The following is an 18,545-nucleotide window of genomic DNA, read 5'->3' on the forward strand; positions in this document are numbered from 1 at the left end:
GTGAAGACATATCAGCTATTTGCTCAGAACTGAACTGAGAAAACAGAACACTTCATCTTTGCTAACACCATCGTTACTGTCCGTGTTCTACACACAGAAGGTGTGCCCACGTGAAGAACACGCTCTGTGCTAACTGTGGGGCACAGCACACTCCTCGGTGGCTGCTCCTGCATTGCTGAAGGAAAGCAGTCTTTGTTAGCAGATCTTTTGCTTGGAAGACAAACCAAACAGTTACTTACACCAGAACACAGTAAAGCAAAAAGAATAATAAAGTTACTTGAAAAGTGATTGTGCAGAATGGACAAGGGAGAAATGCTCAATACTTGCAGAAGTAGAAAGAAAGGTCCTGAAAACAAGGGAGAATTCTGGCATCACTTATTTTAAAAGAATGGTGACTCAGTATTTAGAAAAGAGGTCAGCCACTGGATTTCACAACCACATGTGGAGAACACTACAGAGGAAACTGGATGGGTCTGCCAAAGCAGTCAGTGTAGGGCCGAGAGCTGCCTCCCCCACACACACCGAGGTGGATTCAAAACAAAAAAACACAGAACTCTCCTCTGCAACTATTTCTGAAGTGTTTGACCAGCAGAGTGCAAAAACCAGCAGCACTGAACTGCTACAGGGACCGAAATGTGCTGACATCACCAGTGCCAGGTGGGCAAATCCGAGACAGCTTCGTGTGTTACTGCCCATCCTGTACCCAGCTGTGCATAAATAGGAAATGTCAGTCTAACTATTCCAATGCAGTCTGTAAGGTGAACAGACAACACATGGAAAAGAAGGACTTCCCAGTCTTCTCCTGGAAGTGAATGAGAGGAATTTTATGGACAACAAGGAAAGCATATTGATAGTCAGAATGCTTGTACAGCACATGCATGCTATAAACTGCACTGTATTCCATGATACTGTCTCATCCTTGTTGCTCTCCTCTGGTGTTTTCAGCCTGGGTAACGTCAACTGAAGCAGCACACCTTACAGCACACACCGACATAACTAAACACAAGTCACAAATAAGGGAGAAGTGGAGCAGATCATTCCTTTATAAGATTAAAAAACCATCCTGGGGATTTTCTTTGAAACTTATGCCATGCGGTTCCTGAACTTCCTTTTCATCCCAATGGTTCCCAAACACTTTGTCCTTCACAAGACCGTCTTCCCCCCCTGGGGAAAACACAGCATTTCCACTGCTCAAGCATTACAGCTGGAAGGCACAGGACAGGAATTAAAGCACACTTCACTAAGTGAAACTGTTAACTGCATTTAGAGACTGAAATAATGCAGAAAGCCTAAAAGAATGAATGTCCTCTCCTTGCAGAAATGGATGGAGGTTTCAAGAACCAAAGCTCACCATCTGTCTCCCTTTCTGTCACTGAAGGAGCACGCCAGCTCCTTCATAGCATGCCTCTGATCCTCTCGTTTTCCAAGGCAAAAACCTAAGAATGACTCTCACAAGACTCATTAAGGCTGCTCCCCCCTCCAAGCAAAGAGTAAGCACAAGTAGAACTCTGCACAGTGCTCCCAGGAGATGCATGGGAAGACATGTACTGAGGCAGCCAACGCAGCTACTTTCACCTCTCTGGGAAACAGACTGAAAAAGCTGAGGCTGAAAGGACAAATGATGTTTTCAGTTTACTGCTTTAACTTCTCAGCTAAACAGCAAGGATGAGCTGTCCACAACTACGAGCAGTTTTGCTAGTAATTCACATGGCCACTCACTGGAATGAGGGACGTGCTGCTTAGTGACTTGTGTATAGAAGCAGGGAGCACACACATGTCATACAGCACAGGGGTTTAACAGCCAGTATCCTTACGGTGCTTTTTGAAAGCAGCCAGGACAGTCAGGTCACAAAGATCACAGCAGTCTTGACTGACTGATCTTCACTCACAGAGGGGTTCTTGAGATCTTTCCTGTTGCATTATAAAACGATGAGCATCAGAGCTCACACGTACACCTGCACAGTGGAAAGTACCCAACGTTCATTGAAGTCATCCAGGATGCACGCAGCATTCAGAGATTCCTGGTCCTTTTACATACCCACAAAGCACTGTGTACTTCGAAGACAAGGAAGTGGTGTACAGACACACACCTGTGATTGCTTGGCCCCACTGATGCTGTTAGCAGCCAGGTTTGATCAGAGGCTGAGCAGTCAAAAACTCTTTCAGAATCTTATCCACCATCCTCTCTTCAGCTCCCCTGCTGGAGCTGTTTTCACATCCGTGAAAATCTATTAAACTCTAATGTTTGCTTTTGTAACAAAGTCCTCCAAGACTGCAAACAGCCTTCCTTTTCTCTCCCTTTTTACTGTTTAATAACTTGTACAGAAATAGCCATGCTGCAGATCTGACAAAAGCCAACCCACCACAAACCGTGAAACAAACATGCACATAAAAACTTGGGGCAGGGGAGGAAACCCTCCAAAAATCCACAACCTATTTGAGACTTTATAAAGACTCCTCCCAGCCTCACCATGGGGTGTTTGGCCTCAGCCCACCCCCCACAGAAAATATTCTCTTTTTTCCCCTTGTGAGAATACTGACAAATGTGGGTGGCAGCCTGGGGCTCTTCTCCTGGCTCACAGCATTGCCCAAACACACACAGCCCGCCTCCATGCTAAAGTAAAACTGCAGCATTAAAATATTTCTGCGTGCTGCATCTGTTCTCACCACCCACAGTCTTGCTCCTGCCTTGCTGCTCTTGCCTACTGGCGTGAGTATTCCAGCTTTAGATAGAACTGTTTTAGGGATACAGGCCAAGAAGGTTAACGACAGTTAGCTTTTGTTGTTTGGGTTGAATATGGTTAAAATCTGTGCCCACACCCAGTATTAATAAACAGGCTCAGTCCGTGGCAGTGGACAGGTTCATCCCTGCAGAAGAGAACTGCCAAGTGAGTGCCAGCAACTACTCCAAGTCTGTGCAGCACCGCCTGCAGAAAGTGCTCTGTACTCTTCCTTACTGACGTTCTTGGGTTGGATGTCTTTGGGAAAGCTGCCTGTTTTCTGTGCTAGGATGACCGAAATCAAGCAGCTTTCGACTTCCAAATCCATCCACAGTCCAACTAAATCTTGACAATGAGAAGTCCCTGTTCTATAGCTCTACTACATGGACACTCAGCTGCTGGTCCAAACGTGGCACTCTGAAATTATGCAGGTTCTCAAGCAGCTCTACAATTACTGGAAAGTTAATTCCAGAACTGCTGCAGTGAATTGTTTTTAGCAGCTATTAACCTATGTAAATGTCCATCTGTTCTGATTCCTTTCCACTGCTGAGTGTCCAGTGTCTGTTTTGTGATTTGAAGGTGACTGAACGTTACAGTCAGCTGTGAACAGGAAAGGTAATGGGTCACTAAAGCACACAGAAAGTCAGAATCGTTTGTAAGGTGGAAATGAAAAACCATAGTCTTCATTCTGATAGTCCCTCTCACTACCAGCCTTTATTACTGCTGAAATGAGAAAATCAGACTAGAGGGAAAGTTGTAATTAATGGAGTGAAATTAATCCAGGTCACTCTATTACTCTGGCTTTGCACAAGGGTAACTCTACTCCAGTAACTTCAGCTGAGTTTTTCTGGCACAAACCCACTGTAAGCAAAAGCAAAATTTAGCCTCTCGTTTGTTCTCATTAGGCTCCTGGCCCTTAAGCATCAGACTGACTGGAAACAGTTTACAGCCTTCAAGTTAGAAAGGAGAAAAATCTGACTAACAAGAAAAACACAAGTGTGCCAAATAAATATGGTACTGTTTTATAGACTACAGGATCAAAAAGATGCAGAAACACTTGTCTTAAAAGAAAGGTGACAGGGCTTAGCAAGAAAGCACTCTTAATGGCTATAGCTGCTACTGAAACTGCTGCCTCTTGTCACTAATCTTGGGCAAACTGCTTTTTTTTTCTTTCCTCTTAAATGGAAACCATAATCCTGCTATGAAGCAGAGCAGCCACGAATTAAGAGTTTTGGTAGCTATTATAAAAGGTTAGATTTTATGACAGATAAGACAATATTTCTGAGGTTTCTTAAAGCATGACTGTGATGAGAATGATGATAAAAGCACCCCGTGTATCAGGGTGAGCACAGGAGACATTACATATTTTGCAGTCTAAAAGTAGCAGAAAGCTTGTTAGTTTTGAAGTGACTTGGAAACAAGCTGTCTCCATTTTGCAAAGGTTCCTCCCTGTGCTGCCAATCACAGCCTTAGACTCCTTTTCTAGGTCTCTGTCTCTTTATTAGAGCAAATAGGAAGCGACAGTAATGACACCAATGATGGATGCAGTATCTGCGATACAGTTTTCTCCCATTTCTCTCCAGGGATTGGGCTGATTAACAAATCTGAATTTGTGTTTGCAGTCACGGACTATTTATGGGGCTTGAGAACGTCAGCAGTCATGGAACTTCATACCATATATTTTTCATCACCCCTTTTTTTCCCAGAGCAAACAGCCTGTTCAGGAATGACCACGGTTTTGACTGTAATCATTCATCTAACTGCTTATTTGTGCCTATTTGTCCCAGACACATAGAAAGGCTTGGATTGGAAAGGACCTTAAAGATCATCTCGCTCCAAACCTCCTGCCATGGGCTGGGTTGGTCTCCACCCCTTAGTTCAGGCTGCCTATCCAACCTGGCCTTGAAGGCACCATTCGCCTCCAGAGATGAGGCAGAGATGTGGGACGTGCAGAGGCCAATCCTCACCTGCATCGGTTAGGGTCAGTTCAACTCTTGCACAGCAGCCAAATCACTGGTTCTAAGATACAGACTTGCTCTTAAAAAAGCTTGTCTTGCCACAAATCTTTAGTTCTGAATAAATAGAGAAGCTATTTAGAGCTAAAACTAGCATTTGCATAGCCCTGCAAAGACTTCAGCAGAAGCCGGTATCTGAGAATAGGAACAAAACGTAAAACATGTTTGAAAGAAGGATGGCCATTCTCAGAAATAACTCAGCAGAGAGCTAAAATAAACCACACCCCATGGCAATGGTTAGCTAAAATATTCTATCCTATCTTTTATTAACTGTAACAAGAACAGACTAAGAACTGCTGACAATACACACATTTTACAGAGAAAACGGGTACCATGAGACATAAAGGACAGTGACGCTGCAGGCCAGGACAGCACTTGTGCTGTTCCTGAGGATCACAGCTCACATGGTTCTGTTTTAGTAAGGCTATAAGTCACTGCATCTCTCAAATCTCTCTCTGCTGGACTGCATTTCTATAGAGGATTCTTTGTTTGCACCTGGATGTGTTTAAGAGCCGTCTGGATGTGGTGCTCAGGGATATGATTTAGCGGAGGGTTTTTAGAGTTAGGGTACTGGTTAGGCTGCGGTTGGACTTGATGGTCTTCAAGGTCTTTTCCAACCTGGGTCATTCTATGATTTTCTGGAGAAGCGTGTTTGTCCCAACTGAACTTCACATTCATTTAGTCCACTTCCCCGTTCCTATCCAAGGAAGGAACCATCGAGTGTCTTTAACTGTTCTACCCCAGTGCAGCACCCAGGGCGCACTCCCAGGTGGCTTATTTCACTGGTAACCTTACACCTGCTGAAGATCTTATTGATACGGCAGCATTCCCTGTATTTCCTTTTTCTGGAAGAACTGGCAGAGTGAAACTAACATAAACAAACTCTTGCACCGAGACACCGGCAGACTGGCTTAGCCTGTAATTTGTTTTCTTGCACTGTTCCTCCAGGATGACTGCATAGCTATTTGCAATACCATAAAAAGGTACAAGAGACCAAGCCCTGCCCTTCTCGGTCAGTCATGACCCAGTAATTTGTGGTGGCAACTATCCTAGTATAGTAGGAGGGATGCAACGGCACCATGCTTAGGTGTTTCATGTGTGCCAATAAAATGGAGCAAGCATAATGTTATCTGGAGCAGGAATAAGAACGGTCACTGTCAGGGCTCAGCTCCAGCAAGTCTTCCAGCTCATTAATCACGTGCTCCCAACCCCACTGTAAAGACAGGTTCTTCCCCCAGTTATTCTGCATTTAAATGCGGCCTTGTCTGTAGGTAATGTACAACCTGGGACTGTTCTACATGACGGAGATTTAGATACTACAAGGAAATTGTGCTTCTAAGATGTTTTCTTCTGCAAAACCATTAGCATGATTAGCATAAAACCCGTATGAGACCCCGCATAAAATCCAAAGCAAACATGTAGGGCAAATGAAATCAGTGCAGTAATACCACGGCTTACGTTTGCCCAGAAGGATTTCATTTTCTGCACCCTGAGCTGATGGGGCCGGCCCAGAGCAGGGCCATTGGGATGCTCAGGGGGCTGGAGCACCTCCCGGGTAACAACAGGCTGAGGATGCTGGGCTTGTTCAGCCTAGAGAAGAGGTTCTGGGGAGTACCAATACTGATTTGCATACCTTTTAAGGCCTAAATCAGATGCTAAACACTACTGAAGTGCTGAAGATCTAAGACAACATCCCAAAAGTAGTTACTACCATTCATATGACTGAGAACAACTATTCTGCCAGGCAGGTGCTCAGTTGTTTTTCTTATTCTTCTTAAAAAGGGGAAAGAAATACAAACCTTACTGTGAACACAGTGCTCCACTTCTGTCTTTGCTTCCAAACAAAGTGAACTTTATTTCCCCGGGCAGTTGATCTATCAAGCTTCATAGGTTCTTAATCGCACGTTAAACAGATGCTCTGTGATGCACTCTGCCTGGTGAAGCAGAACACCTACCCACTGTGGAATGTTCTCACTATATAGAAAGTGCTGTGCTAAGTAACCCGCTGGTTATTACCTCTGCAAACAGCAAGAAGCTGCTCCCTAATGCCAAGGGAAAAGATAGAAAGGGAAGAGCTACGTGACTATATAACAGAGAACCAGCAGAAAGCCATTAAGCCCCCTCACAGAGCTCCTGAAGCAGAAAGCTCGCTCAAAAGATGCAACAAAAGAAAGCACATGGAAGCCCCCGTTTGTTCTGAGCACACCTTGCACACTAACGTGTCACCCTGCTGACACACTGACTGAGCTTATGATCTCCAAGTGAAACACGGCCCTTCTATTCACATTTCTGTACCATCAGAAATGCCGATGATTTGTGTTACTTCTTAATTTCTGCCTCAAGCTTCTTCATTTATACTCTAAGCCGATGCAAGTTTTCCTTCCAGCAGGCTGTAGGCCACATTGTTCTGTATTAGAAGAGCATGATGAGTTTTATATGTTTTTATTCCAGTTACTGCAGAATATTAAGAAGGGTGAGAGCAAGAGGGCAAAATTCTCCCACCCAAATCTAAGCTGTCAGAATGGAGGGAAAAAAAAGGAGGAGGGGGGACTCTGTGATAATACTGTATGACTCAGAGGCTTTGCAAACCACCTTCAGAAATACGGCTGGGCAGGATGAAGGCTCCCTTCTCTTTCTCTGCTCCATTTACACATTCCCAGGACTTGCTGCAACAGGAAACACCAACATTTTCCTCCAAATCTTCAGGGAAAAAGTTTCATGTTTTTGCAGCTGTGCTGGTCAGAATGCCGCTCCCAGCAGCCCCTCAGCTCCCTCCTTAAACGTCCTCCCACTGCTCAGATTTCTTTTAAAATGATGGTGGAATCCTCACACAGGTTCCCAGCAGCACACACACACTGTTGTGATCCAGCAACAGGTAGCTCAGCTCCACCGCACCATGCTCCACTCCTCAACAGAACAGGGGGGAAATAGGATGGAGGAAAAGGAATCTCACAGGTTGAGGTAAGGACAGGGAGGTCAATCACCAGTTACTGTCACCGTCAAAACACTCAGCATAGACTGATTGCTGTAATTTATTACCGGCTGGTAACAAATCAGAGCAGTGAGAGCTAAAGCAAATGCAAACACCTTCCCCACATCCCCAGAGCATAGACAGCACTGCTCAGGCTCAGCTCAGGCCACCAGCACCACCCTTCTAGTCCTGGGTGGATCTGGCTCTGAGCTGAGCTGGGGCAGCTGCTGGAGACCACCAGAGGTCACTGCTGCAGCTGCCATCAAACCCTCGTCGTGCAGACCCGACATACAGACACAGCCCCATCTTTAAAAAGACACAACTTTGCTGTCTTGCAGTTGACAGAGCAGCTGCTATACAGCATTGCCAGAAGGAATCCAATGCAGCTCAGTGACTACAGCAAAAGACTGAACTTTTTTTTTTTTTTCTATTTCTTTGCCTGTTTCAGGATCTGTAAGTTGCTGCAGTGCACGTGATCTGTCCAAAGCTGCAGATGGGAACAAAGGCTTTTTAATTTCCAGGTTGCTCACCTGGTGCAATCTACATTAGGAACTTTTAGAAGTTCCTCCGCAAAGCTGAGAGCATCACAGCAAATCTTCATCTCAACACCTACATAAAAAGAACAGTTTTCCTTTGCTCTCCCTGGCAACATTAAGCACATTTAAGTTGTCAGAGCTCACAAAACAGCCCTGAAATCTTCATCCAGCTTGTACTTTAATAAGAACAGAAAGACAGAGCAGCCCTATAAGTTCACTTACCTTGCCTGTAGCTGGGCACTGCCGCATACACAGCAAAAGGAAGAGGCTGGTCACTGGTTGAGAATATGAATACAGATGGGCTAAATTTAAGCAGAAGGGCCAATATTACAAGACAGCAGCAAGTGAGATACAAGTCCAGTTCAGCTCTTTTCCTGATAAGTACTCCAGCTGAATTAAAAAGACCAGCCAGCTGTATTATAGGATCACAATAGTGATGAAGTGCTACATGTGCATGTTAAATAGCTGCATTCGCACTTATAATGCTTGCCTAAGTACACACTTCCACAACAGTAGGGATACTCCAATATCTTAAAACATATGTACATATATGTTATTTTACAGCAATGAGACCGCACACAATATACAGTGCTAAGAACAGTAACATCCTTCAGTGCAGGTCTGCTGTTTGCAATGAACAGCTGGAAGCATTCCGCCTCCAGACTGGGCAGATCTCCCTTAGAAACTCTCACTGGCCAAGATTTGTCTTACAAGGGCTCAGAAACGAGAGCCGCCTGGGTTGGTTCTGTGTGTGAGCACAGCCCAGCAGCACAGCCCAGCTGTAACCTGAGGGCAGGTGTGGGACGGAACATTGCCCTCAGCAGCACAGAGCTGCCCTCACGCACCGATCTGCCTCACAGGTACTGAGACTGAAATAGCACACCCAGTATTTATAGGCCCACAGAGCACTCCAGGAGGGTTAGTCACCGTGTGTGACGATGGACACAGCCCTCCTCCGAGGTCTAAAAATAGGAGGCTGCAAAGGACTCCTGCAGCAGCTCTGCTGAGTGATGCAGTACTGCTCACCATCAGCAGGAACACTGATTAACTCGGGGTTCCCCTGCGGTTACTCAGTGATATTCAACTCCTGCACTCCTTGCACTGAGCACAGCTAAACTACTACGCAATTAATCTGCGCAACCCTTGATTCTAAACGAGGGCTGGTAACTCTTGCTGACAAATGCACTTGACAGAACTGCTTTCCTGGCACCCCCAACGAGCAGAACACGTTCTTATAAGGCAGAGGTGAGGTCAGCTGAGCCTTTTGTGTCACTTCATTCTTACTGTACACTCACCCAGCGTCAACAGCAAAACATGGCTTTGCAGTCTTCAAAGCAAAAGTGAACTCACTGGATGTGAAAAGCACCTCTGCAGAAATCCCCAAGGCAAACAGGTCAGTGTTAAACAGCTGCTGTTCAGAAAGAAAGCAGGACTGACAGAATGCTGGAAGGTACCTGAGGCGGCTGCACTGAATCTGTGCTGTGCACAGAGCTCTGAGAAAGACAGCATTCGTTCTGAATCCCTTCCAGCACACACCTACACTGATGCATTTATAAGAAGGAATTCAAAAAACCCGACTTCTCTGTCCTTAACTTTCAACTGTACTTTTGAACTTTAGATGCTGGCTGAGGAAAATGCAGGTTTTCAGGACATTGCTCCACTCGGGACAGTGTCAAAAGGGCACAGACTTCAAGAACCTTTCCCACAAGGTGTGTCCCTTCCCGGGCTGTCCTCCGAAAGATGCACGAGAAACACCCACTGACCACAGGAGACAATAAATAGCCATAGGGACAAAGGTGACAGCTGTACAAACATACTTTCAATGCCAGGTTTATCCAGAGCAGCTAAACATTTGGTTCTTAGCCCTTGGGAGCCAACAGATACGGCCTGTCCTCACCATATCCAAGACTAATGAAAGGCAGAGCGCTCCAACATCTGAAAAGCCAAACACGGAGTAAAACAAAGAAGGCGGCTCCTGCCTGCGGCAGAGTTGAGGGAGCCCCGACACCGCTGGAAAGGCCGCGTTTGTTTGCTTGCTGTTTTTCCACCTCCTGGCACGTGCGTGCAAGCCCTCGGGCACAGCTCCGTTTTAGCATTAAAATTACAAAGCATCCGTGGCGCGTCTGACACCGCTCCAAGTCGGCAGCGGCACGCAGCTCTGAGCGAGCGGAGTGGGGCACAAGGAGCACCAAGGGCTGGCACCGGGCGGGCGAAGCATTGCCTCTGCTGGGCATACAAAGGAAGTTCCTCCTTGTCCTATCACTTGTGTAAAAATGTTATTCCCCTCCTACTTATGTTTAAGTATTGTAAAGCCATAGCGAGGTCTCCTTGAAGCCGGACTGAAAAGCCCAGCTCCCTCAGCCTGTCATCATAGCAGCAGCACTCCAGCCCTCGAGCATCCTCATGGCTTCCTCTGGACCATCGCTAGAAGTTCACAGTTTTCCTGCGTTAAAGACCCCAAACCTGGACGCACTACCCCAGCTGGGGCCATACAAGAGCAGAGCATAAGGGGCCGTGCCAAAGGCTTTGCAGGATCCCAGGTAGATGCCATTAGTTGCTGTCCCTTTGTGCAGTGATGCCAACACTCCATCATAGGTCACCAGGTCACCAGGTTGGTCAGGCACAATCTACCCTTGGTGAAGCTGTGCCAGCTGTCTTGGATCACCTGCTCAACCCTCGTGTGTCTTTTGATTCAGAGGGCAGTGAGGCCCTGGCACTGTTGTCTGGAGAAGCTGTGGGTGCCCAACCCTAGAGATGGCCAAGGCCAGGCTGGATGAGGGCAGCCTGTCCTTGTGGGAGACAACCAGCTGTTGGAGGGAGTTGGAAATTTAAGGCCCCTTTCAACCCAAAGCATTCTATGACTGTATGAATTTCTCAGCTAAAGGCACAAGGAAAACGTAAGTACTAACATACCTGATATTAACAGGCTTTCTCCTGTAACTGCCGTGTTGTCTGCATTGCACCTGAGTCACAGTATGTAAACCCATGACCAGAAGAACCAGTCCCTCAATAAAACAAAAGCATGAAAACAGGAACATAAAGAGTCACATACAAGAGTTATAACTGAGTCAGCATCAACCAGGCTGAATCACTGCCAGACAAACAAGGAAGTTAGAAAACTCTGCATAACAGGTATTTTTAAGGGGAGTTTCCTCTTTCAGATTGCCTGAAGCATTTCAAATGGAATTTAATTTGTGAAATATTTGAGGAGCACTATGGAACAATGGTATTGAAAATCAATTATTCTTCAAAGTTAGGTGCAATTACAGGAGCAAACTGACATGCTTTCTAAGTCCAGTCACCGGACTACTGGCATAGAGTGACAGAAACACTAACTTTATCAGTACAAAAAATCAAATTCAGACCATATCTATTTAATGGCCTAAGGCATAGTGACTTCCATCACAGAATGTGTCAGAAGCACACTGATGCACACACATAGCTCCTTCGTGGGTGGTGTGGAGGGCAGCACACTGCCTGTTTAGTGCGCAAAACAGCACTGCACAAAGACTGACACTGGAGACAGGATCAGCATGTTGGTGATTGGAATGGTGACCAGAATGGAAAACCAGGCCAGTAGCACTGTACTGTGATATGTTTTGGAAGTGTAACTTGAAATACCACTTCCACTGTCCTTAACTATTTTGTCTCAGAAATATTTAGGAGAAATGAAAATTCTGTTATTCGCCGTTTAAAGAGAACATGAGAATTATCCATCATTTCACTTGATTCATTCCTGAAGAACCCTGGAGCTGCACATTCAGTACTAAGGAGCCCAGAGTAAAAGGACAAACCACGGGCAGCGTAAAGAAACAAAAGGTTGCGCCTGGTTCTGTTTAAAAGCCATTCCATGAAGGAGATCCAGCAGTCTCTGTCAGTAGTTCTCACATCTGTGATATCATAATCCTGTGGGGTTTACAGTTATGTTTTGGGTTTTTTTTTCCCCTAGAAGGAAACTATTTTATTGCCAGGAAGAAAACATCTGAAATCTCTAGCCAGCAAAATCCACTAAGGAAGGAACTTACAGACTGCGATCATTCTAACTTGGGCTGGACTTTCTGTCCTAGTCCAAAGATTTCTTTATGCTAAATATCTCCTACACCCTCATCAATCTCTTCAATCAGCTTGACTCCTCACCAGCATCCCTCACCCACAGTTGCTCACCTGTTGATTGATCAAAGACCATCCTTCCCTTTTGATTTACGTAAGCCTCTCCCAAAATAAGCTCACAACCAACATTTAAGAAATTACAGTAATAAGCCACCTACTCTGTGCCACTGCCTACATTATTCAGTCATACATTCTACTTCTTCTTTCCCCCTTATGGCTGTCATGTTTGTTTTTTTTCAGATCATTCATTTTCTGAATCCACGCAGGGTTGGTGACAAGGGCTCCTTATCAGCTATAATCATAGTAAGCAATATTAATAACTGAAGACTTTTCTCCTGAAAACTGAGGTGTCAAATTCAGATGCCTGCAGAAGAATGGCAGCTATCACGTAAGAGAAGTTTCTAGCTGCCACAGCTGAGGGACAAAAGCATCGAGCTGTGACTCAAACACACTCCATATGTTCAGAAAGCAAAGAATCCCTACTTTTCATAGTTCAGATAAGACTTCCAATAACTTGAACAGCAAAACCATCAGCTGTGATGCTGTGCCGGTTTGAAGCTGGAATTTGACGGTCATTCGATGTGAGCATGAGAGCAAACACAACAGGGAAGAATCACATGATGAACAATGTGTTCTTCCACACTTCTGCAAAGTTTCACCCAGTGAGAACACAACATCCTGATGTTTTTCCTCCTCTGGTCTCTCAAATCTACTTCTTCTGTTTACAGTAAAGCACCAAGAGAAAGTAAAAGGGCTCACATGACAAGTGTACTTGATAAAGAACATAATAGGATTCGGAAAACAGTAGCATTCCTTGTTAAACAATCGTCTTGCTCCCTATTTATGAAGCTCAGATTTTACTTGAGCTATTTAGGAAAGCACCTTACAGAACAGCAGCTGGTCACGAGTGGAAGGCTAGGACGCATAAATCAGGCCTCAAGTGCAAGGACAGATGAACTGCTTTAACCTCTGCTGTGCACCATGGAAAAAAATCCCACAGACATTTAAACTATTATTGTGGACTCACTCATGGAAAATATTCCACCTGATACCTGAAAACCTTAAACAACAACAGCAGAGAAAGGAATCAGACAGTAACAGAAGCACATGAGCCCTAGAAAGAACAAAAGACAAGGAAACAAAATAATATGGATGCAGAAAAAACACCAAAAGACCCCACTGACATTTAAATGAGATGCAATATTCTGATCTACCAAGTATAATGTACTTCAAGATGTCTAATTACCTTGATGGCCCTTAACTGGGAAACGAGCACAGTTCCTCGTACTTCATTCCTGGCATCAAAGACAGACTTGATCTACTTTCTCCTGCAGCTACACTTGCAAAATACAAAATACAAGACCGTTTTCCCTATGTGGAAATGAGGACTGTGAGCCTCAGCCTTCCTGTGAGACTGGGACGAACAGATTCTGCTTCAGGAGGGAAATCATCCTGATAGTGATGAAACTGACACCCTGAGCAATCAGATCTTGCCTGAAAAATAACAAACTTCAAGACCTTTGGAAGTGAACTCTGCACTATGTTTCCATCTGATTTGATTGTGTTTACAAGTACTAAGAGCACTTTAATACATGCCTGTGCACCACTGCCTGGGTATAATTCTCCTCTGGGAGTGTCATTTTAGATGTTTCACTTACAATGCAAGCAAACAACAAGAAAAGGTCTCTGATGCGTGGCCTTCTGCCTACAGATGCTGTTTGCCTTCACCGAGACCTGCATTCCTTCATGTCCCCTGGGGATTATTAATGTGAGTGGTTTTGTATTTGAAGATCCTTACCTGTACTTTACATATGTCTGAGCTGACACCGCACAGTAACTTAGTGAATTCTTCCAGACTTCAACACTTTGGAATGAAGCCTGCAGCAGATGCAGCTCAGGGTTCTGTGCTCTAATTGCTCTTTATAGTGTTTTTCCCACAGTGAAAAACCCTTCTGTTTCTCATTATGAGGAACACTGACCCTTGAAGGTAAAGCCTGATCAAGTACCTCAGCCATTTCACTGCAGTGCTCTGCAGTGTTGTGCAGTGCTGCATTAAGGTCCTGACAGAACAGTAAGAGCCTTTCCACAAAGCTGTGCCTTTCAGATGCTGCTCCTTTGTCTTGCACCTCCTCCAATCAAAGCCTGGGAAGCCAAGAATTTGAGGACTTATGCAAACAAGAAGGAAAATATCAATTTACTTCATGTTCTACAAAAGTCCTTCAAACATAACAGGCTATTCTGAAACAAACTGAACAAGCAATTAGGCATCATATCCTGCAAGCCTGTGCTCTATGGGTGATGCCTCCTGAGCAGCAGCAGCTGGGAACCTCCACTAATTCAGCTCCTGCAGACCCAGGTGTGGTTTCTTTGTCTTTGCCGTTCTTTCTACTTGCCCTGCAGATGAACTTAATCTATTAATATATAACAGTAAGGAAAGATTTCCCCTAGAGACAGCAGTGAACTTAAAACAACAGGTAACTGGTTTTATTTTCATCTTACAGAGAAAGAAGGTGAAGTAGTACTTCTAAAATCAAGACCTGAATGTTTCTGAATAGCAACAGCGCTTTGATATCTTTTGTTCCTCCCATCTCCACATCACTGGAATCAGAACTCAAGCAAGCTTGATCTGTAAGATGTTACTATTGACAGTATGTCTGATCAGCTTCAGGACCTACACACAGGGACACACAGACATGTTTACCTTCAAAAGAGCAACTGCAGTGTCCTTCATCGTACACTTACATACATTATGCTGAAATATTTCAAACTTAATTGCACGTGGTCCAGAAAAGACACAGACAAAATGCAAACTGCAACTCTTGAACTCCAAATGTGACTGCAATCACAATTAATTAAATCGCTGCACATCAGGCCATTTCATGCATGTTGGAATTATCACAGCTCCAGCTGCCAAAAGGCAGACCTTGTGCTGTTGTGCTCTTATCCTGCATCTCTCTCAAGCACAGAAACCCTTCACTGAGCTTATGTAATCTGAAGAAAAGAGGAAGAAAATTCATCGTGTTTATAGCAGATCGGGGGAGGAGGCCTACAAAGATAATCAGGTCTAACTGCATGACAGCTTCAGGGCTGAGCACAAGTCAGTTCACGTTGAGGACACTGTCCTAACGCCTCCTGGACACTGCTGGAGAGAAATTTCTCCCCAAATCCAGTGTGAACCTGCTCTGGTGCAGCACTGTGCTGCTTGTGCAGCTCTTCCTTCCACTTCACAAAAGCACCCCATTAGTTAAGTTCTGCTCAGCTGTCCACATCAAGGATCCACGTCAGAAATCAGCACCTACACAAACACATGGTCTCACCTTCAGCTGTGGCAGTCCTGCATACAGAGTGCTTGTCTACATAGCAGTGGCCCTGCTCAGACTTTCTGGCTGCTCCCAGTCAGTCCAATGAAACTGACATTACAGACATTTGGTAACAAACAGCTCAGGTGTGGTCGGGGTGGCGCTGGTTGGTTTTTCTCCCTATGGCAGCCATGAGGTCTTCTCACCATTTGCTTTTGGGTCCCTCTACAAAGTGCAAAGAAACACAGTCCGCTACAGATGAGTCAAAAGAGAAGTCTTGGTCAAGTGCTCTAAATTGCTAGTAAAGAAGCCCTGCTTTCTAAAGAAGCCTATGAAATTACTCATCAAAAGGAACCTGAAACTGAATATATCCCTACATCCCACTTCCCAACATGAAAGGCATTTAAACACCGATACATGTACGTGACATCACTGTATTAAAAATAAAGGAGAGAGCGCTGAATGCTTTTTTTCAGAGCTGCTAGGGAACATCAACACAACTGTCAGCATCATCCCTCAGGGCACCTCCAACAGCACTGACAACTTTGTACTTTACAGGCAGACATGAAGTGAGAACTGGGAGTGCTGTTACAGTCCCAGTACAAAGCAATTGCTTTCTAATTGTGCAGCAGCACGCTTTAAGCTTCACAACCAGATGAAACTTTGTTTTGTGTATGACTCTACGATGACTAAGACGAGCAATTCCCTCCTGGTCTTCTAGAAAACAGACTGAAAACCTGTAATTTATTGATACTAAAAAAAATGCAAAACAAATTCACATCACAAAAAACAAGATGCAAAAATGCCCAAGCCTCTTACCTGTCAAGATAGCAGAACAAATGAAACCTTGCAAAGGGAGTATAGATTTTAGCCAGATTTCAGCTGTGACAATTCAAGAAAACATCTTCCATCTCTTTCTGCTTATCCTGAGGCTGTAATTTTTCTTGTCAGTGAAAACACCCCCCGGAGAGCATGCCATGCTCAGGGCTCCCACATGCCACCTTTACCAGATTATCCTCAGGATGTCAACTCAGGGGGGACCCTCAGCTCAACTGCCTACAAGCAACTTTGTTAAGGGACAACTCTGCTATGAGCACAAGCAGGAGTTTGGTCCACTTATTATTTGGCAAGATCAACGTAGAAGTGCTATTCCCACCAAACGCTCTCTCAGCATGACACAGTTGGGAAGGAGAAGCATTTTGCCATCTCTCTGTGAAGCTGCATGGCTCAACAACTATGTTGTGACACTGTAAAGCCATCCAGGACATGGAACTTTCCCTCTGTGCTTCAGCGTAACCATGACGTGCCTGGGGAGGGCAACTCCAGTCTGCCACTCCACCCTCGTCCTGTGCAAACACACACAAGCTATAGTTTAATTATGGGTATTTACTTTCATTTTAAAGGTTTACTGGGAGTTATCTCACATGCTACCTTGTTTCAACGATACTGTGCTCAACTTTTGATACCAGCAGTTGCTGTACCAATAAAAATAAATCCAACTAAGCAATTATCACAACACAATTATGGTCTAACTAGTACTTGCCAGAGTAAAGGCAAATAGAAGGATGAAGGAGTACAGCCTAGAAGAACGTGAAAACCTACGAACAACATTGTTAAGTATCCATATAGCAGGGAAAAATACCCAAGCAGACAAGAACCGATACACGAGAATTAAATGTTAGAGGCACCAGCTGCCAAGAGTGAGCTGTCTGTTCACAGTGGTCAAACTACACTTCAAAATGACGCCAGCAGACAACGAAACCAGGAATCAGGTGCTCCCACGTCCTCACACCAGGCTGCAGTAGGGCACATTTCTTCTTTCTGCAAACAAAGCCTTGTTCCAGTCACACCGTGAGACTGATTCATGTTATTGTTTGCACAGTCTGACAGTGGTTAAAGCACATTTAATAGAACAAATAATACTAATACCCTCGTGGTTCGCACATTTTACCAATAGAAGAAATTCTAGTTAATAACTTATGTCTGCATTAATCTGAAAATGATTGCAAAGAAAACCTATCATAAAGGAAAGCAGAACCTCCTTAGGTTGTTCAGAATGAACACTGACAGCCAGAGTGTTGGACCTGGGTGTTAAGGGGATGTGTGCAAAGTCATTCTTAACATAAATACTTCTGAAAGAACAGGTTTATGTGACAGCCTCACATGTTCAAGAATCAGTTATGAGCCTGCTATCCGCAGCACAAGGAGGCAGGAGGAATACTGATAAAAGTCTTCAGAGACTCCCTGGTTCCTTTCATTTGCAGCCCAATTTTGGGGGAAATGTAGGTCACATTTGCAAGTTTGCTATAAAAGCGTGTGAAATAGGTTTTTTTTTAAGAGGGAAAAAGCACCCAAGATTGTCACATAGTTTAAATCTACCTCAAGCACACAGGCCTTAAAAAACAAACATAAGCAAAGCTCTCTAGGCAGGAATCTCAGAGTGCCAGGAAGGCGTTTTCTTGCCTCATTTGTTATCAAGCCAAATACAAAAGTTTGTTCAGATAAGTAAAGCTGCAGAGCAGTTGGGACATAACGTATATCTCAGATTTAATCTCAGTTTTTAAGACTAACATCTGATAACCAAAACCACTCTGCTGTAAGTTGCAGACACAAATATGTAGAAATCTGCATGCTTTCCTCTTTCAGCATGCCACAGGACATGGGTTGCCTGGCTTATACATCTCACCCTCCAGGAAAAACAAAATAAATCCATTCTTTTTTTTCATCTATAGCAGGCACAGAATATTATGCAATTACAAGTTCTCAAAACATCATAAATTTAAACAAAGAGATTCTAGCACCTCCTACATGTAGCAGCCTAACCACAGCGTCTCACTCCACCCAGCTGCAGCTCTGCACGGGCACAGCAGCAAACCACGAGGAGGTAGGAAAGC

At 44.5% G+C, this 18,545-nt stretch overlaps 1 long non-coding RNA gene across 1 annotated transcript in view; it reads left to right on the forward strand.

The window, feature by feature from the left end:
* LOC146756367 (uncharacterized) overlaps window positions 1-18,545 on the forward strand; it is a 499,728-nt gene that overhangs the window by 169,234 nt on the left and 311,949 nt on the right. The window lies entirely within an intron of this gene.

This window comes from Coturnix japonica, chromosome 27, assembly GCF_054131305.1.
Source record: "Coturnix japonica strain WE chromosome 27, WE-NBRP24, whole genome shotgun sequence".
In the NCBI taxonomy this organism is placed as follows: Eukaryota; Metazoa; Chordata; class Aves; order Galliformes; family Phasianidae; genus Coturnix; species Coturnix japonica.